The sequence below is a fragment of the Octopus sinensis genome, unplaced genomic scaffold, assembly GCF_006345805.1.
Source record: "Octopus sinensis unplaced genomic scaffold, ASM634580v1 Contig17952, whole genome shotgun sequence".
Lineage (NCBI taxonomy): Eukaryota > Metazoa > Mollusca > Cephalopoda > Octopoda > Octopodidae > Octopus > Octopus sinensis.
The window spans coordinates 30,001-37,519 of NW_021835449.1; the positions used below are offsets into that span (position 1 = coordinate 30,001).

General features: G+C 37.8%; 1 long non-coding RNA gene across 1 annotated transcript; it reads left to right on the forward strand.

Annotated features, from left to right (window-relative positions):
* Positions 1 to 994: 994 nt before the first annotated feature.
* LOC118761847 lies at positions 995 to 4,495 on the forward strand. The gene is made up of 3 exons (XR_004997679.1): positions 995 to 1,069; positions 1,558 to 1,565; positions 4,485 to 4,495. It is a non-coding gene; the product is annotated as an uncharacterized LOC118761847 (long non-coding RNA).
* The last annotated feature ends 3,024 nt before the right edge of the window (positions 4,496 to 7,519 follow it).

Sequence of the window (7,519 nt, forward strand, 5' to 3'; positions counted from 1 at the left end):
GTGAATACGTGAATAGGTGGATATGTGATGTGAACAGGTGAATTCTGTTGCGAATGGGGTTTCTGGTGCGACCATGCAATAGAGAAAACCGAATTATTAGGTCCTCTCTTCAGGAGAATTTGCTTTAAATGGTCTTCTACAGTCGTTTGTCTATATTTTCAATGAAAGAACTTTTCCATGGATGAGTATTTATGTATTAGAATTCTGTAGATGTCTGGTAACGTTTTTACTAACAATTTGTCTTTGGGAGTTTGAGGATGAATTCTATAACCTCTCCTCTTCGTGTGTACTTTATCTTTCACGTGTGTTAGTATGTACTCCATCCATTCAGTAACGTGAGATTAAGGCGGCGAGCTAGCTCAATCGTTAGCACGCCGCAGAAAATGCTTAGCGGTATTTCGTCCGTCTTTATATTCTGAGTTTAAATTCCACCGAGGTCGACTTTGCCTTTCACCCTTTCGGGGTCGATAAAATAAGCAGCAGTTGAGTATTGGGTTCAGTGTAATCAGCTATCTCTCCCTCTATCTCTTTCTCTCTCTTAAAACAATTCAGGTCTTGTGTCTGTGGTAGAGAAGAATCACAACGGTGAACTTAAGGCAGTGAGCTGGCAGAATCGTTAGTTCAAATTCCGCCGCGATCGGCTTTGACAAAAATACCCTGCATTTATTGTTTGACCCTTTTGTTGTCAATATTTCTGTTGAAATAAGGCAGTGAGCTGGCAGAATCGTTAGCATGCCGGGTGAAATGCTTAGCCTTATTTCCTCTGCCGCTACGTTCTGAGTTCAAATTCCGCTGAGGTCGACTTAGCCTCTCATCCTTTCGGGGTCGATAAATTAAGTACCAGTTACGCACTGGGGATTGATGTAATCGACTTTATCCCTTTGTCTGTCCTTGTTTGTCCCCACTATGTTAAACCCCTTGTGGGCAATGAAAAAATGAAAATATAATAAAAAATAATAAATAGGAATCGCTGGCGCGTCGAACAAAACTATATATATCTTAATCCTTTTCGCTCCAATAATGTAAAAAAAGCAACCGCCAATAATGCAGAAATACATGCAACCACATAGTGCCCATAGTAAAAAGGGATTATTTCGTGATGTAAGACAGCGAACAGACAGAATCCATCTTTATGTTCTGAGTTCAAATGCCGCCGAGGTCGACTTCGCATTTCATACTTTCGGGGTCGATGAAATAAGTACCAGTTTAAGAGTCGGAGTCGAAGTAATCGACATGGCCTCTGTCCCAAGATTTCAAGCCTTCTGCCAATAATAAAAAGATTGTTTTCGTGATGCATTTACCGCTATATATTGTCCTTCTCTCAGCCTCTCTGATGACTGCTGGTCATGTTTCCTTTTTGCTCTCCATTTTTTTGTTCTTGATTTGGTCAGAAACCGGAAGGAGATGATGAAGTGTGTGTTGTTTGTTTGTTCCTTCTCGAGCCACGCCTGGCTCGTAAGGTCCGGTTTCCCGGTTTCCTTGGCGTATAGGTTCCCCACCTGGACGGGACGCCGGTCCATCGCAGGTGAACTGCAAAATGCAGGAGGAAAGAGTGAGAGAAAGTTGTGGCGAAAGAGTCTGCCGGAGCCGCATGGAGCTTAGGTGTTTCGCTCATAAACACACACATCGCCCGGTCTGAGATTCGAACCCGCGATCCCTCGACCGCGAGTCCGCTGCTCTAACCACTAGGTCATCTGCCTCCACATGTGTGTGCGACTGTTTCACTTTTAATCTGAGTTATTGTTCTTTATGGAAGGAGAACACCCTTGAACAGTTTCTTCATTCGAATATGATGGTAGAAGCAGTACATACAAACGCACACACATACACACACACACATGTATATATATATGTGTGTGTGTGTGTGTGATGTAGGTCTGTGGATGTGCCACTCTAATGCTTTAAAGTCGCAAGCATTACGTACATTTACATTTGAAATTTTTGCGTGAACTGGCGTTGAAAGCAGAGTTGGTACAGAAATAATTGTAACTGATCGTTAAAGATGTGTTGAAGCCTTTCTTCGTCTACTTATTTGGACTACACACACACACACACACGCACACATACACACACACACACACACACCTACACAAACATATATATATATTATATATATGTATATTCTTATATCTATCTATCTATCTATCTATCTATCTATCTATCTATTATCTATTTATCTATCTATCTATCAATCTATCTATATATCTATGTATATATTGTGTGTGTATGTATATGCATACACTCACACTCACACACACTCACACTCACACACACTCACACTCATACACACTGACGCATATATGCACACACACACACACACAAATAAAAGAGATTTAAAAATTATCACACACTACACAAACGGTGGAAGGGAATAAGCATAGACACAAAGAAACACACACGCACACATACACACGCACACTCACGCACTTTATAATATACATACATACATACATACATACATGGATACATACATACATACATACATATATATACACACATATATTATATATATAAAGATATATTATATATATATATTATATATATATATATATATATATATATATATATATATATATATCTACAACATATGTATATTCATGTATTATAAATTGTATACTCCATTTGTACTTGCGTGATTTTTACCAGTTCTGAAGTAAGCAATGGCTCAATATATTATTTACATGTTTTAACTAAATTTGCAGTTCCACTCATATAACAGATGGCTCTGTGTGCAATTGGACTGAAGCGTGACAAACCTAAATTCCATGGACTGTTATACAACATATATATATATATATATATTATATATATATATATATATATATATATATATATATATATATATATATATATATATATATAAAGAGATTAAAAAACTACCACACACTACACAATAATTCTGTCACCCATTGTCTCCACATTACTTCAAACGATGCTAGGACAGGAGTATCGAGTGTAACACAGTAATATATATATAGAATATAGAGCCAGTTCTATAAGTTACGACGTTTCATATACGAATACGTCCGTGGAAACAATGAGATCGGAGATAGAAAAATAGGGTGTACTAGCAGGGGATTTCAGGGGAGAGTTTCAGGGAGTCGCTGGCGATGTATCGTGATGATCAAAAATCCGGCCTGCTAAAATTTGGTTAAAGTGATTCAAACTGCAGACTCAACGCAAAATGGTCACATTTAATTCAAAGCGTTAAAAATGTTATGAAAATAATTGGTATGTGTTCACAAAGTCCAAACGACTAATACGAAAAAACCCTCCAGGCTACATCCCGAAAATTCATTTCCGAATTTCTACAATGTTTACGGCGATTCGTTTTTATATCTTGATATTTTTTATTTATTTTTCATGCAATTTACGCATGCTTGCACGCGTGGTGAACACAATTCACGTCAAACAGCTGACTGAGTAAAGTTCACTATTCAATGCATGGGATAAGGCTTAAACAAACACATGATCGATTTTTGCACTTGTGAGATGAATTTCGGAACAGAAATAGCGCAGTTCAATTTTCATTCGCCTAAACTTTAAGTGACCCATTTTTGGTGGTTCTACGATTTGTTGGCTAGGAGGAGATGTGCCGGGAAGTTAAACACACAGACACACACACAGATACACACACAGACACACACACAGATACACACACAGACACACAAGTTGAGTTTTATAGATATAGATATGCATATTTCAGAAGTTACGGCTTCTGAAACACAGACACACACACATACGTACATACGTACATAAATACATACATATATTTATATATATACAAGGCGGCGAGCTGGCAGAAATGTTAGCACGTCGGGCGAAATACTCTGCAGTATTTCGACTACCGCTACGTTCTGAGTTCAAATTCAACCGAAGTCAACTTTGCCTTTCATCCTTTCGGGGTCGATAAATTGCGTACTGTGGTCAATCTAATCGACTGGTCTCTTCCCCCAAAATGTCAGGCCTTGTGCCTAGAGAAGAAAAGAATCGTTAGCACGTCGGGCACAATGCGTAGCGGTATTTCTTCCGGTTCTTTACGTTTTGTGTTCAAATTCCGCCGAGGTCGACTTTGCCTTTCATCCTTTCGGGGTCGATGTAATCGGCTATCTCTCTCCACACAAATTTCAGGCCTTGTACCTATAGTAGACTGGATTAATATATAAACACTATTGGACGGCGAGCTGGCTGTATCGTTAGCACGCTGGGAAAAACGTCTGGCGGTATTTCGTCCGTCTTCTGAGTTCAAATTCCGCCGAGGTCAATTTTGACTTCCATCCTTTGCAGGGTCGATAAAATAAGTGCCAGTTGAACCCTGGGGTTGATGTAATCGACTTACTCCCTCCTCCGAAGTTATTGGCATTTTATTGAAACACGAAACCAATCTATAAACACTAGACAGAACAGATTCCGCTCTCTCGCCATCTGACAGCCAACAAAAATAACACATAAGTACCAGTAATGATAAGGCTGTTGACTGGGAGAACACAAACATGGTTTAAACTAAGCTTGGCAGGAAAGAAACGTGCACGTCCCACGGTTGATCGATCGCACTCTCACCTGGAATCGATTTTTGTAATTTTTTCAAGACTTATAACGCCCTAATACTGTCGGTATCTACATATCAAATTTGAACGCAATCGGATGGAGGATGCCCGAGATCCTAGAAGACACACACACAGACAGACAGAACAGATTTTATATAATAGATATTCACATACGTACAAAGCCTAACATTGCACGTATTCTACACCAGTGCTTCTTAAACTGGTGATTGGCTCACACAAGGGTGAATGAAATAGTTTTATTGAATGAAACTAAAGGAGTGAATGAAGAGTGAATGAAGCAAGAAAGGTGAATGATTTAATTAAATCAGATATTTATGTTTTCCTATACTTTAATACAAAAAAGCTATCATTTCCACTAAAGTGGTTAGCAAGTTGTTACTACTTTTAATAGCAATGGACTTAGATATCTGATACAGTTTATTTCTGTTGTCTACTTATGTTTTACTGATTTCAAAGTAGCAGGATATTTCGTAAATCCATAGTAATAAAACCTTTTAGGGGTTGGAGCAAAACCAGCTGCGCTAGAAGGATTATAACTTTATAAATGGCATCACTGAACGATCACCATTGGCATCTGTTGAACGGTAACTACCTTGTGTTCCCAATTTAGCTACATTTTTGCTAGAATTAGAATTCTATATATATATATATTTACCGTACCTCAATCTGTCAGCGCTTATTAGTATCAACCAGTATAAATTCTAGCTTATATTAAACAGATTTGGGCTTCGTTTTCAGGTAAAGTTAGACCATGTTATTTTCTAGTAATGATAATATATATATTGTTGTATTTCGGAATGGTCATTTTGCCAGTTTAGCCAATAAAAACACACGCACTATATATTTGGTGTTACTTTGCTTCAGTGTTATTTATTTTTTACATTAATCTTAATCTTATTTCGGCCAGAGTTCTTTCGTTACACTCCTGTGACCGCATCAGTGGTCCTTTGCTTTCTTCTTTCTTATTTGTGTCTCTCCTTACTAACTATATATATATATATAATATATATATATAATATATATACATAATAAATAAATATATATATATATATATTTAGGCGCAGGAGTGGCTGTGTGGTAAGTAGCTTGCTAACCAACCACATGGTTCCGGGTTCAGTCCCACTGCGTGGCATCTTGGGCAAGTGTCTTCTGCTATAGCATCAGGCAGACCAAAGCCTTGTGAGTGGATTTGGTAGACGGAAACTGAAAGAAGCCTGTCGTATATATGTATATATATATATGTATGTGTGTGTATATGTTTGTGTGTCTGTGTTTGTCCCTCTAGCATTGCTTGATAACCGATGCTGGTGTGTTTACGTCCCCGTCACCTAGCGGTTCGGCAAAAGAGAATAAGTACTGGGCTTACAAAGAATAAGTCCCGGGGTCGATTTGCTCGACTAAAGGCGGTGCTCCAGCATGGCCGCAGTCAAATGACTGAAACAAGTAAAAGAGTAAAAGAGTATATATATATTTTCTATTCTAGCGATTTCAATACTTTGTGGATTTGATTTGGCAAACCAGCCTACGTCACAACTACTGCAATCATGGCCCAGATAGCGTGGGAATAACAATGAGTCACCGAGTTCAAATATTAAGGTCAATATATCTGGTATATTAGTTAAGGTTAAAAATTCTGCATACATTATTGGAAAAAAAATATTAAAGCATTTGCGGTATGGTGTAATTATTAACTGATTGGTTAGCACTCAAAACTATAGATTTCTATAAATTGTCCTCCAGCTACAGTTTATAAAACCTCAAGTGCAATCATATCGCAGATGATGACTCCATCACTGTATCGATCTGATTATCGGATATTGTTATACATCGCTGGTCACAATGCATTTCCTCGCATTGTTGTAGTTATCGAATGGTGTCACTCCGTTGACTAGGTGGAAAAGAAAATGGACATTCCCCACGAATGGAACACAAGTCCGTCGCAGGGTTAACCCTTTTATGAGTGAGTTGACTGGAGCCAAGTAAAATGAAGTGCTTGGCTCAAGAACATAACGCCAAGCTAGGAATCGAAACTAGAAGCTTGCGATCATGAGTGCAACACCCTAGCAACCAGACCATGCACTTTCACTCACATCGTTGCAGATGATAATTGTCGCACAAGAACACAAAAGAGCGCACTTGTCGGGAAAACAGAAAACGTGTACGGAGAACCCCCTTCTTTTTCGTTGAGGGATTATATGCCTCAATATCAGACTATTTTCTTTAGTCAATATATGGTGATCGCTTATAAGTTTTAAGCTTATAATAATATATTATTATTGTTATTATTATTATTATTCTATGTTTGACTTTTGCTTTATGTTTGTACAAGTTGGCTCCAAGTCTCACGCAGAGACCTCAAGAGACAACAGGTTGGAATTTCACGTTTTTGTTATGCCTAGTGTGCCATATATTTGGGGGTTTTTTTGGTGTTGTACTAGTGAATGTCTAATAAATAAGTTTTTAAAAAAAATGTTTGTTTCAAACCTTGAGATTACATAGAAAGTATTTTGCGTTCTATGTAATCTCAAGGTTTAAAACAAACATTTTATTATTATTATTATTATTATTATTATTATTTTATTATTATTATTATTATTATTATTATTATTACAGAAGTTAAGGCCGCGAGCTGGCAGAATTATTAGCATGCCGGACAAAATGTTTAGCGGTATTCATCCTCTTTCCTTTTATGACCGTAGGATCAAGGTTGTTCTTGATGATCAATCTTCATCTAGTTATTCTATTAATGCTGGGGCTCCTCATGGAGCTATCCTGGGCCCAACTCTCTTCTTTTTGTCAATGATCTGCCTGATCATATCATCTGTCAGCTAGTAATCTATGCTGATGATTCTAGTTTGTGTTCTTGTTTGGACAAATCTGACGACTGGACTGATATGGTTGAGATCGCTTCTAACCGTGAGAATGATCTTCGATCTATTGTTGAGTGGGGT